Source organism: Odontesthes bonariensis, chromosome 16 (genome assembly GCF_027942865.1).
Source record: "Odontesthes bonariensis isolate fOdoBon6 chromosome 16, fOdoBon6.hap1, whole genome shotgun sequence".
NCBI lineage: Eukaryota > Metazoa > Chordata > Actinopteri > Atheriniformes > Atherinopsidae > Odontesthes > Odontesthes bonariensis.
In genome coordinates, this window is record NC_134521.1 from 26,523,861 (window position 1) to 26,536,884 (window position 13,024).

The window sequence follows — 13,024 nt, forward strand, 5'->3', positions numbered from 1 at the left end:
TTTACCGCCACGCTCTGATGACTCTATACAGCTTGGTTAATTCATTCCAAAGCACCAGCTAATGAAATTAGTCAGATTAGTATTTTCTATCAAATGACATTTCAGAAGTTTCCTTCTAATTGATAGCTGAATGTAGATGCAGTAAGTGAAAACACCCTCGAACACCAGACTGACGACTGTTAACAAACCTGTAACATGTAGAGAACATGTAGGCATTTTGAATGAAATCTCAATTAATGTCACTAATGTTCACACCATAATTAAAGCATATTTCCGCACTCATCGTTTAATTCTTTTTGATTGTCAGTTAACTATTTCAAACAAAGTGCTGCTGCAGAGGTGAAGGAGATTTCATTCATTGATAAGGGTCTGTTTAGCTCCTAAAGCTAAATGTGCTCAAAAAGATTCCAAACCTGTCCTACAATCATTACTTTAATTGCTTCTTTCACAGGACGTTTACAGCTCCTTGCGCCCACACTCGTGTACATCACACCTCTTCACCTCTGCTGACCCTCAACCCTGATGTGTGTCACTCAAGGTGCTGACAGTCAGAGATGGTGCTGCCGTCACAAGGGCACTCAAGCGATAAGCATTTGTCTTTGCTCTCCTGCAATTTCTCTTGTGTATCCTGTCGTTATGTTACCCATTGACCCATGAGTTGATTGGTCCCTCACAGCCATCAAAGCGCTTTGTTATTTCACAATGACAGCTACAGGACAATAACTATTCTTTCTGTATGTTTGAAATACTTTAAAAGAATTTTTTATGTTTTAAACAAAGAGCAATGGGTTGCCTGACCTAAAATCAGAAGTGCTGCTTTAAACGTATAACCTGGAATTTATATCTGTGCTCACATTCAATTTTTTATTTTTTGTCTTGATTTGTTATATTTAGATATACAGTATTGTATTGCTAAAGTAATTTCTTAACCAATGGAAAATCGAATTTTAGGCCCATAATGAACAGGGTTCAACCTAATATTAAGGCAACATTTCTGGACCTTTAGTCCACTGAATCACGTGGCCTCTTACAATAAAGCCACATCTCCTGAATAAATTTTACCTTACTCACCAACTTACTCTGAAAGTCGTCTTACAGTAACTGCAGCGTTCACATTTTCCCAGCCCACTTCTCTGCAAAGCGCTTATCTGTGTGATTTTGAAAACCTTCTTACCACAGATGTCTCTGTGCTATATTTAGCTCTGTGGGGCAGCAGCACTTTCAGTTGTCTGACACTGACATGGGAAACCGAAAAATAAGTTTCCGAGGTGGTGAGAATGGAAACAAGACACTGATGCACTATTTCTGTGGCCAATTTTGCTGATTAAAACACGGTGTATGCAGTGTGTGCAGAATTAATACTATACTATAAGATAAAAGTCTGAAGCTAAGAGCTAAAGCTGATCTGTAAATTGTGTTTGATGGTTTTTTTTTTTTATACATATGTTCTGACATACTGAAAAAACATGAGAAATGCCATATGACTCATTTATTTATCAATATTACATGTACATCTAAATGTTTACATATATCTAAATTCAGGTCCCATAAACAAAGAAAAGCAGTTACTGTAATTTAAAAAAAAGTTTTCATACTTTCCTCTGTCCCCCCAGTTGAGTTTTTACTCCTCTCAGATGGACATGCTTCCTATGATCGTGTTTTTGTGTGTGTACATTCATTTATGGGCATCTCAGTATGCACTCAGGATGTTTTCACAGCACATACCTTTTGACAGACTGATTTACATTCTTTTAGACTTTCTTACTGGGAAGACAACACACACACACACAAGCACAAACACACGAACAAAAGCCACACTGCACAGACCAAAGAGCGGAAGACGAGCTCAGCAAGAAAACAGGTTGATGATCAAACTGGTTTAACAGAGGCCTTATGATGTTTGTTCAAAGATCTCGTCTAAGAGATCTGTTTCACATACTCAGCCCTGACAGCTCTTCCGCTGAACTCTGAATGTGAGGGTGATGGATATTTCAGAAGTTGGTGGAGTCCTGTCACACAAACATTCTGTTTCTTTAAAGACCAATTTCTTGGCACAGGATTAAGACCGGTCCGAGAAACATATTTCACTTTGCTAGCAAAACAGTATATCCTGAACTCACACCTTAACATGATTAGTAATAAACCATGACTTTCATTTTCCAGGAAAACATCACCAGCACAGCTGTAAAGGTTAAGGCTTAATGAGTTAACCCACTGAGGAAGGTTCATATCCGATCATTTCCTCTTCCAATTTCATAACGGCCGACAGGAAACAGAGGGCATGATTTATACAGATGGTAACTAGCTAGTAGGTGTCTCCACAGTTACAAATATAATAGTTTAACATGCATCAGCCCTCATTGCCCTGTCATTGCATTGCTATCGTCAAGCGACTTCAAGACAAGTCGTCTTATGAATTTGAGGCAGTCAAATTCCACATATGGGGAGCCCAAAATGCCTTTCATAATGTTTTTAAAAAATATATCTATATATTTACATGCATTTTTATTTAGCTGAAATACATCAAGACCTCTTTGAAATATGTTACTATTTCAGATCATTAAATGTTGGGAAACTCAAAATCATAGACATTGTCAGAAATCAGAGCTTTACACTGTTACTTAATTCTGTGTTGAAGGGGGCACTAAGTCAGATTTCTTGGCATATCTGTTATACTGTAATTTGTCAAGGTTTTCTTTTTTTTTTTTAACCCCTTGTCCTGTCCAGCATTATGGCAGCAGAATTGTAATCTGAATACCGTTTATGCCAAACACATTTGCTTTGCCAAGGGAAGCTTTATGAATGTAAAGCTCCTCTTGATGCCCATCAACTCCTCATTTTTATTTATTTATTTTTGTTACAAAACTTAACATGATGTGATAGTGCCGAACCGGACCAGGGGACATTTGTTAAGGTTTCCAATTTTCTAAATGTGAGAACTGTGAAACTGTATTCAGCATTGTAACTTTTTGTGAAAAAAAAGCCTGTTTTTAAGTATCTGTGCTACTTTTAAGGTCTTTAAGGCTGTGGCAACATTTGCTGTTATCTTGATTTCAACAATTTGGACAAGTGCCACCATGTGACATTAAATCTTTACCAGCAGGGATAGTGCAAATTGTTTTCACCTTTTGAGTGTGTCTGTCTCACATGTGTGTGGGTGTGTTTGACATCATGCTAAAAATAACCCGGAGACTCCCACAGAGGTGCTTTTCAGTACTTCGGCACTGGTAAATGCTTACATGTCTGTCTTAATTGGTTTTACTTTGAGATGTATTTGTAACTCCCAACATTATCTCTGTTATTATCTCTGATATCTCTGTTGGCCTGTTAACATATTTTCAAACTTAGTCAAATAAACTGTGTGGTGTGACTGCTGGGATGATCACAAGAAACTATTAAAGACATCTTATAAAAACTGCCTGCAGATCCTAAGATGCTTCATATCATACCAGAACATTTGAGCTCACCAAAAGTACAGTAATGTAAAAAAAAAAAAAACTCCCAACCCCCTTTCATTACTAAGATTCAACATATCAGGACGAAAAAAAGTAATCTGCTCCATACCAGGTATCAAAATGAGATAAATACAACTTAAGATGAAGAACAGCACATGGCATATTACCCTGAGTCATCCTTTATTTAACAAAACAGAGGAAGCCAGAAGCAGTGGCAGAAAAACTAAGTTCACTAAGTTGTAGAAGCAATAACCTGAAATGAATGTTTTCTGTATGATGTTATTAGTCTCTCGCACCATTGTGGGGGAATTTAGACCCACTCTCCTTTACAATGTTGGTCCAGTTCACTGAGGTTTGCTGACAAGGTCCCGCCACAGCATTTCTATAAACTTAGGGCTGTTTTAAAAATAAAAATACTTGATAAAACTACTCAACATTCCCTCACAAAAACGTTTTTCTAGTCAATAGGAACTAATATTTGTAAAGCATTCTTGTGCAACAATAGTGTAAATATATATCAGCACAAGTATGGCAACTGCATGTGTGTATTCCTATACTTGTGTGAATGAGTGGGTGCACATGTATCCCTGATCTCCAACAGCTTCCCTTTGTGTTCCCCTTTTCTCCCACTGTTGTTCCCCAGCTCAGGTGAAAGAGATCCTGGGAAAAGTCAGGTTCCAGCTTCCCAAAACCTCTCAGCGCTCATGTCTTACAATGGAACAAAGATTGTCTCAGTGTTGGGATGCTTATGGGAAACCCAACCCAAACAGTAATGGCCACAGTTTGACAACTGGGAACCAAACGTGGAAAATAGGATTTAGTGTATGAACCTAAGATATACAGTGTATTTATTACACTTTTCTAGTGTAATCATTAATATTATGACACGGTATATTACGTAATTACGTGGGGCATGTTTCAGATGCTTTGCAGAGGGAATTATTTTGTGTAGCCTTCATCATCATGAATTTGGATGGACAGAGCATGTGGCAGAAAAGAATAGAATTTGGAGATTCAACATTTTAAGCAGCATAAACATTTACTGTCAGATGCCGAGATAAACCAAAAATGGGTGGAAAAATGAACAGATTAAGAGTATGGTGCTGGTAGTGATACCAAACACTGTCCGACTCTGTGAAACACCACTGTCATAAAAAACTAAACTAAACTGTAAAATATAAACTATGAAGTAAACCAAGACTAAACAGATGTAACAATCAGCAAGGTTATGTGACACTAGGGAAAAAAAATTCCTGTTAGTCCAACGAAATCCGGACTTTTACAATGCATGTTAGACATGTTAGTATGACCATATACAACGAAAACCGAAGCTCTCAAACCAGATTATCATATCATGGATTTGGAGACAGATTCATTCCTGCATGTATTGCATGTGCTCAACTAGACTCAAATGGGCCTGGGTGTTCAAAGTTCCATCTTTTGCATGTTTTGTAAAAACAGTAAAGCATTAATATGTATTTATACAGATGAATTCACAACAAGTTACTCTTATTTAAATGTTTTTTTTTATTTCTTTTGTCAGACAACTGAACATGTGTCTGAAAATCCGCCCATTAAGATGAAGTGTCACCCAAAGCATTTTCAGATTGTCGCTCTGCTCTAATAAGATGATGTTTCTATAACTGCAGCGTCATCTAAAAAAAAAAAAAATCCCAATTCAAGTAACTTAAAGACAACATCTGTGCAGTGAATTCAGCTATACTTACATGTATGATGACTTCTCACAGAAAGAGTTAGAAGAAGCAGAATGTCTTCACACAGTCCACATTCTCAGTCAACAGCATGATTCCAAGCCCCCTTCAGATATGCTCTGCTTTTCTTTACTTACACATGTTGGTGTCATGTCTGATTGTGCTTTTCCATAATATTTTGCAATGCCAATCTGACTCGATCAGACCTAACATATACGTATTAAGCCTGAGCTGCTGTGGTCACATTATGGACGGGCACACATGGCAATAGTGAGTTAATTTGGCCTCTGACTGGCTGTCTGAAAATGATTGTCACCATCGCATTTTTAAAAAGCTTAGGTTTTTATCTCAAAGTGCTTGGAGTGGCGATGAAATAAGATGCTCCGTGACCACATGTGCTCAGTTATCACCAAATTTAAGAATACCTTAACAGTTAAAGAAAAAGAACAGCCTTTCTGCTGTGGTGCAGCAAACACCTGCACAATTATTTTCAACACAGTATGCCTTTGGTAATAGGCATAAATACACTGTTTTGTGCAATCCATGTTGATATACCCTTGCTAATATGAAAAAAACTAAGGCCCCCCCAAACCTGACATGCCTCATTCATGAGACCTACCTGCCACTCTGTCTGTGTAGGTGTGGCCATGTCTTTCTGAAGTTTCTAAGCAGAGCATTGTACAAAGTGACAACCCCATCAAAGAGACTGAGCCTGCATAAAAGAACATTTTATGACTGTGCCCTTCAAAAGAACAGTTTGAGCAGTTCAAAGCACACACACAGGGAGAGGCAGGCTGCCGATGGAAACTTCAGTGCAAAACCAACACTGAGACAGTGAGAGGATGGAAGGGAGAGAAAGAGGAAAAGTGAGAAAGAAACATAAAAGGCAATGGGAGGAAAACTCTCAAAAGCCATTTCATATCTGTCATCAAAGAGTGATACTAGCCTGCCTTTCTTTGCATCTCCAGCTAGATGCTAAATCTTCAACATGAGGTTGTCATTCTCTCCACAGCACATCCAGCCCGGCCGCGGTGTTTGATCGATCTCTCCGGTTTGCACGTGTGTTTTAAGTGCACACACCTTCCATCCATATGCTAAAGATTTCTTCAGAAGAACTAAAATGTCAAAATGTGATTTACACTGAGGTACTGATGCTTGGTTGAAATAGATCCAACAGTCAAAGCTGATGGACTGCCCTTTTGTACACCTATCTGCTAAAGATTTAAGGCCTCAGCTGAATCATCTGGCACAAAGGCAGACACCTACTGTGTTTTTAAATAATAGTTGCAAATCAAAGCTGTCAAGTCGCATTTTCTGCCAAAAATGCTTTTAAGCATAAAAACTCTCTAATACAGTCCTCACTTTGGAATGACACAATCCCATAAAGGGGATTCTTTTGTAAAGTGTCATAGAAACCAATTACGTTTGTTGATTTTTTTTTATTTCTATGTCAGGAGAATTCATTGATTTATCTCCTTTTTCAAGCTTTGGTGTTCTTACTTGTGCAGGTGCATGTCTATCTGTCTCCAGGGTGTAAATCATACGTGGTGTTTCATCATCAAATGCAAATGTCTTAATGGGTCACAACATAATGCAATGATATTGCACAACAAAACATTCTGTTTGAAACAAATAGTAAATGTTTCTGTGCACGTGTTATAAATTGGAAATGCATATTCACCCGGAAATACAAGAAAAAATACTTTTTTCTTTACAAAATGGCTCACTCCTTCAGGAACTCCTTTAACGACTAATGACTCATCTTTCGTCAGTTGTTGGTGATTCCTTTTAACAGATGCATGGTGAACAGATGTTGTTATGATCTCTGTTGCATGTATATCTTTTGAAGTTGTCTTGGAAAAAATAGAAACATGCAAGAAAACACATCTGTTCGACATAGAACACGGGTTGATCAGTTTGTGGTATGTTTGACAGGCTATGAAAAAATTAGCCTTAGTTAGCCACATGCTAATGAGCATGACTTCTGTTTATGCTTAATCAACCCATATTGTTAAATACACATAATGTGTTCCCTTTATTGTGTTATGTGTTGATCATAAGGGCACCACGAAGAAATTTTTCGTAACACTTTGTCAAGAGTGTGTCTCTGTGTTTGTTTGGACCACTTTGCTGTATAACTTTCCACCACTCTTCTATTCTTTAAAGCAATCGCGACACAAAAGCCTTTGCCGTAGGAGCGATAGGGCTAAGTGGTAGGACAAAGGGTTAAAAGGAAATGGTTTAAGAGTCTGAGCTGCCAGCTGCCCTCAGTGCAGACTGTAAAATAGATCCATCATATTCCATTTTATCCCCAGGTTGGAGCTCCTGACAGTTTCACATTCTCCATATGGTACGCTTTGGTTGGTAAATATGACCTGGGCTCAGTCTTGCAGCCTAAAGCGCAGCACACAATTAAAATGAATGTGTCCACTTAAGTATTATTTAGTATTTTTTTACAAAACTGGTAACTGGAGCTGGAGCTGAAAATGACTGCGGAGTGTTTTGATGCAAGACTGAATGTATCTTGACCAATAGCAGACAAAAGTCAGATGGTGTTTTTTTTTTTTTGTGAATGAGGAAAGGGGCTTAATATGATTTGTTTATCACGGTAAAGCATCTTAAACTTCAAAATGAAGTCCAGCACAGGTCTGTGCAGGCAGTTGACATTTCCTCTATGTGTATGTCATGTGTTTAACTGGGAATGTTGTTCTAGCAGAGGTGATTACAGGCGGAGGTGTGAGGAGTTTGGTGGAAATGGCAACCCTGCCCTCACCTCCCTTACTAATCCCCATATCACAAAGGGCCGCTTCTCTGCTCTGCTGGACTCTGAGCCCTGCTGGACTCTACCTCGGCCTCAAGGCTCAGAAACCTGCTGTTTACAATTTCCCCTTTCCAGCTTTAAATGTTGCTCCACTTCTCGAGAGAAAGAAAGGTGTGGCGAGTGGTAAGGAGGGGGGTGTAAAGATGGAGAGAAAAAGTAAGTCAGGGAGGACACAAAGGTGCTGTTTTGTCCGGCAGGAACAAGGGAGGTATTACACCAGAGACGTAGAGAGAGAAAAGAAGGAAGGGAGAATGAGGGAGAGGGGAGTGGAAAGAAAACAAGGATAAGGAAGAGGAGAAGGGCCCATCAGGGATTATCTGGCCAGCTGCTCCCTCAGGGACCAGAAATGAGCTACACTTTAATTCTGACAGGAAGAGAGAAGGAGAAAAATAAATAACTGAAGAGGGGAAAAAGCAGAGGAGTAACCAAAAGACAAATGTTATAAAAAGGAGGCATAATATAATGACAGTTGCAGGAAGGAAGGATAAAGTGCCATTTAAGCTGTTTGTTCTACAAACAGGAACTGTGATCCACCACATGCTATCGTTGTAATTTTCAGCAAAAGAAAATGTAAAAACCAGGGTGTTTCTTTGTTCTTGTGTTCTTACAGGATGTGATGATTAACAATCATATTTAATTAGTGTTTTCTTTGTGAACGAACTTGTCTCCTGACAAATGCATTTAGTGTTGTGATGAAGGTTTACATACATTTTCATTCCTCTGTTTTCCTTGTGTTTCCCACAAGGAGAGAAAGTTGCATCTGATGCCAGATAGCCAGATGTTTTCTAAAACCTGGCCATTGATACTATTCTTCAGTTGCGTTTTTTGTTCAGTCTCTTCCAGTTTCTTAAACCTCTATGAATATTAGTTTTGGTACAGTTTGGATATTGCACTCCAAATAAAGCCATTTATCACCAATCCTTATTGCTTTTTTGTGTCTGTGTGTGAAGAAGATTCATGTAAACTTTTGTCCTGATTTGAAAGAAAGCCTCAAAATTTATCTTAATTTTCCCCACATGCTTTACTATAAAAGCATCCACTAAAAACAGCTTTTCTGCAGTTATCTGCAGAGCATATAGCAGGTAAGTTGTTAGCCTTATGTTTAAGTGATGAAAAGGCATACTCAGAATGAAGGCAACAATAAAGTTAACTTTAACTATCAGGATGAACCATTTTAAATAGGGATTAAGCTATCACACCAACGTTAATGTTGATTTTACCAGACCGCATTTGAGACCTTGGAAAAAAAAAGATTTGGTTAGTTAGGGCTGCAGAAAGGTTTTTTTCCCCCAAAAAGGATGAAGTTCACCGAATTCTTGATTTATTTTGGGTAGAAGTCTCCATGAAAATATCTTGAATGGCTATTATAGCTACAAGCCATTTTTTGAAAAAAAAAAAACAAAAAAAAAACAGCATGGGCATTGTCTAAGATACTTTGTCATTCACATGTATTTGATCATGTACAGTTATCATTTCGAAGGGAACTGAGCACACATATGGCGAATTTGCGGCTCAAAACTTTGCTGTAAGCTGTTGGTTGTTGTTCATTTCTTTCCAGCAACCCACCTGAAATGGAGGATGGCAGAACTTTCAATGTCCATTGACAATATTTTCAAACCTCTTGCTTTCTATGATATGTATGAATATGATATAACTGATATAAATAGAATGTAGAGATTATGGCAAATAAGTAATGGCAAAGCTCTGGAAACTTAGGACTTCACTAAGAGGGACAGAAAGTAATTAATTGCAAGACCAACTTTTCTACTTCAGTAATTGATCTACAGTCAACACCTTCATTTCAGACATTTCAAAAATGGTATGTGAATGTGATCTGCCCCTTTGAACTGCTGTATGTTTCACACATATATGGCAGGGAAATGTGCCTGGCCAGACCACAGACAGTATGAGTGAGATTGTGGTTGACAGCACACAGAAGCTGTACATCTCTCTACAATGAGCCTTACATTATTGATATCTCCATCAAGTAAATGAGACAGCAGGCAGATCAAGCATACTACTATTCACGTGGCACCAGAAATTACGCCATTAAGCCAAAAAAATTAACACAGCCCACAGAGCATCGCCAAAAACTGATCCATATATGAAAACCCCTGAAGAAAACCTTGTAAGTCTAAAGAGAGAAAGAGGATGCAGTGTCCCCCCCCCCCCTTTCCTCCTTCCTTCGTCTCTGACTTTCTGTCTTTCTCCATATGGCAGCCATTTGTCTGGAGGAGGTCTGTCAGACATAAATAATAGGTTATGAAAAAACAGGAGGGAGGGGGACGCTTACTTTCTTCCTGAGGGACGGGATCTCTAGAGGCCCTGGTGTCCTTCATGGCAAAACAGTGAGAAAGTAAGACAGAAGGAGAGAAGGACAGATATGGACTAGAGGAGAAAGAGGGGGAGAAATGCAAACTCTACCAAGGAGAGGTAGTAAGTAGGCTGTCTGGAAATATGCATTTTGACAAAAGTGAGAGAAAGCAGCAGAAAGGCACGTTATGTATGAGACGGTTTTATTTTCAAAGTTTTTTTTTTTAGAAAGCTTTTAAAACTCTTTGGCGATATGAATCATTGCACTAAAACAAAATTAAGTTTGATTAATTGGCTAATCAGTGCGGCAGCAAGACGAAAAGCCATGAAAAAAGAGAAAGTGAGGGAAAGACAGAAGAGGAGGGTATTTTTCAAAGGGGAGATGAAGTGCAAGGAAACATTAAGACCTTCTCAAGTTTGTATGCACTGATTTTCATCTGAAACCAATTAGGTCCAAACCATGAAGACAACACCAGCTTAGTTTTTAAAAACATCCTCTCTCTTTTCTCATCTTCCCCCTCCTGTCCATTCATGTGTCAGGCTCTGCAGCTCTCTGCTGGGTCTCTACTGTGTGCATGCATGCAAGCATGTGTGTGTGTGTGTGTGTGTGTGTGCGTGTGTAAGTGTGTTCACTTAAAGGCATCGTGATTAACATTCGCCCCAATTCGCTGAGGGACATGCATTCTAAGCCCTTCCTTCCTGCTCCGAGTGGAATTCTCATTAGTTGATAACTACTTTTCAAGAGACTGCTGCATTCCTCTGCTGGATACCAGGGGCCTTACAGGACTCCAGAACACATGCACTTAAACACGCACAAACTAACACGCACACACAAGCACGCACAAGTAAAATCCTACAAACAAACACTGTCCTTCGTGCAGACAAAGACACAAATGGATGCACTGTGATTTTCAACTTTTTCTTGTTCATTCATTTAAAGACTGACAGGTTTCATGGCCACACGCTCTTGTAACTTCACTTGTAACCCAAAAGTTTCCACAAGCAGGGACCTGTAGACAGGCAGTAATAATTTCTGATACCTTCCTGTATTATTCTGCCTTCCTGAGCCAAAGGATGAGAGCACTTCCCTTATTAGATTCTAACCAGAAGTTTATGGTATCTGTTTGCACTGAAACCAAATGATCCCCAGCATCTTTCACTCAGCTCCCAGGACAATGAGGCTGCTGAGCAGACCAAGTGGGGCAGTGGAGGGAAAGAGAAAGGGGAATGTGTCTGTTTTTTCAGCATGATCACGATGGGGAGAAGACTGGTACAGCTGGTTCTCAGTTTTGTCATCGTCACACCTCATTCGGCTTCATGATTTATTTTGAGCTTCAGGGAAATGATGACTATTTTCAAGATGCTCACTTCAGACGAACCTGACATTTATAATGCCTTTGTGGAAATTAAATCAGCTGATGGGGAAACGAAATACACTATATGTCACAAGGAATAAAAAACATATAAGAAAGGATGTGCAGGCAAAAGGATTTCATACAAAAGGAGAAGAAAGGAATTAGAAAGAGAGGGATTAGTCAGTAAATGACCAGCTGTTTCAAATTCTTTTTCTCTACATATGAAAACTCACTTCCTTTGCTGCCATCTGTCTTTTTGCCTACAGTAACATGTGCATGGACTCCTAAACCAAAATTTCTCTTGCTCAAAGGGGCACCTTTTACTCTTTGTTTCATGTCAAGAAATGGGGTTATTCCTTTATTATGTGTTTTGCTAAATGGCACAGTTATTACCAGAGGTGGGAAAAAGTCATTATTCTGCAGGACAGTACTGCTATTATCACACTTTCACAGTACTACTGAGGCTTAACAACAGACTGAATTTAATATGTTTCTGCTCCATCTAACAAACCACATGTTTGAACGGTGTTTGTCTTCCCAAATCTCTAAGACAGTATTCTGTATTGATTACTTGCTCTTTAACCCATTAAGACCAGAGCAAACTATTTGAAAAATATTCTACAACCTAAAGAATATTTGAAAACCTAAAACCTGAATTACTCAGCCTCTGATGCCGAATTTGAAGAATACATTGATAAATGAATATTAAATTCTCCAACCAACTGCTTCCTAATGTTCATCAACAGTTTAAAACATATGAATTGGTAACTCACATGGAAATCAATAGCCATTAAAATGCATGTTGTATCAGGTAAAAATACACAGTCATAACATTGCATCTGATAGGGATGCAAATGCCAATGGTGCATCCGTCTCAATGGCTTAGAATTTAATGGCTTAAAATTCAAATGAAATCAGCTTTGGTTAATTTTTTCCCCCATCGGTGCACAGTAATGTGACATTACCTCCTCATGATTATGGGACTGGATGGAGAAAGCTGTGCATAATGGGAATTAGACACAAACTTGTTGATGATAAACATCTCTTACAAAAGTTGTTAACAAAATAATCAAAAACTGTAGCACGCTATGTAAACAACATGTTTAGAATTTTGAGATTGGGCAAGGGTCATTTTTTTGCACGATATTTTCCTTCCATGAAAACATTGTAGCTTACAAATATCAAGCTGAGAGTGTTTCGCTCTCTGTTTCAATCAGACAGCAACACCCGTCACATGTTCCATATGTCCAGACAATTAAAGTTTAGCGTCATTGGCTGCTGAAACCACTGCTTCCAAGGGATATGCTGTTGGAAATGGAAATCTTTTTCAGTGCTCTCGTGTCACGATATTAAGGGTTGACAAACTTT